The following is a 3,231-nucleotide window of genomic DNA, read 5'->3' as shown; positions in this document are numbered from 1 at the left end:
GGGGAAGGGAAGGCTTTTTCGGGTCCTTGGAAGGGACCGAGAGCATCTTTCTTGCCCCCCTGCCCTAAGCTCCATCCAATGTTGTCTGCGAGGTCTTCTCCGGCGGCGGAGAAGCGCTGCGGTAGCAGCAGCAGCAACGAGCGTTCCCATTAGCTCACGGAGCCTGACTCCAAGAGTCTACCCCTCAGAGCTCGGCTACCTGGTTGATCCTGCCAGTAGTATATGCTTGTTTTAAAGATTAAGCCATGCATGTCTAAGTACTGACTATTCTTTACGGTGAAACTGCGAATGGCTCATTAAATCAGTTATGGTTCCTTTGATCGTTCCGCATTGATGATGTGCTACTCGGATAACTGTGGCAATTCTAGAGCTAATACGTGCCCAAGAGCGCTGCCCTCCAGAAAGGCGTGCATTTATCAGACTTAAAACCAATCCGGGGAGCCCTGGTCCGCGGCGGGTCTCCGGGCCCGCTGCGGCGCCAGCCCCGTCCTAGACTTGGCGACTCTAGGTGACCTCGGGCCGATCGCACGTCCTCCGTGACGGCGACGATCTATTCAGGTTTCTGCCCTATCAACTGTCGATGGTATCTAACCCGCCTACCATGGTGACAACGGGTAACGGGGAATTAGGGTTCGGTTCCGGAGAGGGAGCCTGAGAAACGGCTACCACATCCAAGGAAGGCAGCAGGCGCGCAAATTACCCACTCCCGACACGGGGAGGTAGTGACGAAAAATAACAATACAAGACTCTTTCGAGGCCTTGTAATTGGAATGAGTACAATTTAAATCCTTTAACCAGGATCCATTGGAGGGCAAGTCTGGTGCCAGCAGCCGCGGTAATTCCAGCTCCAATAGCGTAAGTTAAAGTTGCTGCAGTTAAAAAGCTCGTAGTTGGATTTCGGGGAAGGGCTGGCGGTCCGCCGAGAGGCGAGCCTACCGCCAGTCCCGGACCCCTGTCTCTCGGGCGCCCCCCGGGATGCGCTTCGCTGCGTGTCCCGGGGGCCCGAAGCGTTTACTTTGAAAAAATTAGAGTGTTCAAAGCAGGCCGTTCGCCTGAATATCGCAGCTAGGAATAATGGAACAGGACCTTGGTTCTATTTTGTTGGTTTTGAGAACTAGGGCCATGATTGAGAGGGACGGCCGGGGGCACCCGTACTGTGCTGCTAGAGGTGAAATTCTTGGACCGGCGCAAGACGCCCGAGAGCGAAAGCATTTGCCAAGAATGTTTTCATTAATCAAGAACGAAAGTCGGAGGTTCGAAGACGATCAGATACCGTCGTAGTTCCGACCATAAACGATGCCGACCGGCGATCCGGCGGCGTTATTCCCATGACCCACTGCGCAGCCTCCGGGAAACCAAAGTCTTTGGGTTCCGGGGGGAGTATGGTTGCAAAGCTGAAACTTAAAGGAATTGACGGAAGGGCACCACCAGGAGTGGAGCCTGCGGCTTAATTTGACTCAACACGGGGAACCTCACCCGGCCCGGACACGGAAAGGATTGACAGATTGATAGCTCTTTCTCGATTCTGTGGGTGGTGGTGCATGGCCGTTCTTAGTTGGTGGAGCGATTTGTCTGGTTAATTCCGATAACGAACGAGACTCCCGCATGCTAAATAGTTACGCGACCCCCCGCGGTCCGCGTTCAGCTTCTTAGAGGGACAAGTGGCGCTTAGCCACGCGAGATCGAGCAATAACAGGTCTGTGATGCCCTTAGATGTCCGGGGCAGCACGCGCGCTACACTGAACGGCTCAGCGTGTGTCTACCCTGCGCCGGCAGGCGCGGGTAACCCGCTGAACCCCGTTCGTGATAGGGATCGGGGATTGCAATTGTTCCCCATCAACGAGGAATTCCCAGTAAGTGCGGGTCATTAGCTCGCGTTGATTAAGTCCCTGCCCTTTGTACACACCGCCCGTCGCTACTACCGATTGGATGGTTTAGTGAGGTCCTCGGATCGGCCCCGCGGGGGGACTCCTCGGAGCTCCTCTGCGGTGTTGCCCGAGAAGACGACCGAACTGTACTATCTAGAGGAAGTAAAAGTCGTAACAAGGTTTCCGTAGGTGAACCTGCGGAAGGATCATTACCGTCGAATGCATCGACAAAACCCTCTCCCCCGTCCCGGCACGAAGCTTGGCGGCGGCGGCGGCGACGAGCGGAGACGTCGACAGCATCAGCAGCGTTGAGCGAGCAACTCAGCGGCAGAGATGGAGGTGGGCGAGCCGGCAGAGCCAGCGGGTCCTTCCCGCCGGCAGAGCCAGCGGGTCCTTCCCCTGGCTTCTCCCCACCTCCGCTGAATCTCTCCGGCCCGACTCTGATGCCCTTGCGGGGCGAGAGCACTTCGATCCCGGCCAGGGGGCCGTCGGAGCGATGCCCTGGGAGGAAGGGAGATTAGCTACCTCTCCTTCCCCCATGGTGCGGTCGCCTCCTTCCCAGTGCGGGGTCGTCGACGCCGGCTCTCCCCCGTCCGGATCCCCGCTCGATCGTACGGTGGTCGAGTGGAGAAAAACTCCGGCTTCCCCTCTTGCCTTCGTCTCGGTGGGCGCGGTGAGGAGAAGGGGCGGTTGCGTGGCAAGGCACCGAGACAATCGCGGGGTTGACTCCGTCCTGGTGGCGAGTCGCCTGTCGAGGGATCGAAGAGGGAGGCGGGCGTCCGGAAGCCTGCACCCTCGCGCTCTCTCCAGACCAGCGCGACTCCCTGGGCGATGGCAGAGGACGGGGGCCCGACGGAGGAAGCGACGCGCGGGGTGCCCGGGAGACCGTACTCTCCTCTCCCCGACGTCGCGTGAAGATCGGCTGGCGGCGCCGTGTTACCCAACGAAGAGCGGTGTGGCTGGCGGATGGTCCTCGATGAGGGGGCGAGGGAAGGCGGCGTAGCGCCTGGAGAATGGTAGGGTTCGGCGCGCGAGGACCCTCTGCCTCTCTCCACAGGTGCAGCGCCTGTCTTCCTCCTCTCCCCCGCTGTCGGGTCGACCACGCCGGTCTTTGCCGAAGGTCGATGGGGCTTGTCGCCAGACGCGCCTCCGCCGGGTGAGCTGCGTTCCAGTGGCGGCCCCCGGTCCCCCACGAGCGGCGCGCAGGGGACTGGGCTCCCGCACCCGCCCCAGGCGGTGTGCCGCGGAGGCTCTTCTCCCAGGCGTCGCTCTTTGGACAACGTCCGCTCGGCTTCGGCCGTGTGCACACGAATGTAGCGGTGCCGTACATCTGACGAGGACGAGCTGGCCGTCTGTAAAAACC

General features: G+C 59.9%; 1 non-coding gene across 1 annotated transcript; it reads left to right on the top strand.

The window, feature by feature from the left end:
- Nucleotides 1–196: 196 nt before the first annotated feature.
- LOC140110371 (18S ribosomal RNA) lies at nt 197–2,080 on the top strand. Its single transcript, XR_011851435.1, has one exon. It is a non-coding gene; the product is annotated as an 18S ribosomal RNA (ribosomal RNA).
- Nucleotides 2,081–3,231: the final 1,151 nt, after the last annotated feature.

The sequence above is a fragment of the Engystomops pustulosus genome, unplaced genomic scaffold (assembly GCF_040894005.1).
Source record: "Engystomops pustulosus unplaced genomic scaffold, aEngPut4.maternal MAT_SCAFFOLD_266, whole genome shotgun sequence".
NCBI classification, from domain to species: Eukaryota; Metazoa; Chordata; class Amphibia; order Anura; family Leptodactylidae; genus Engystomops; species Engystomops pustulosus.
The sequence above is the reverse complement of the archived record's forward strand: the minus strand, read 5'-3'. Positions and strand labels throughout refer to the sequence as shown.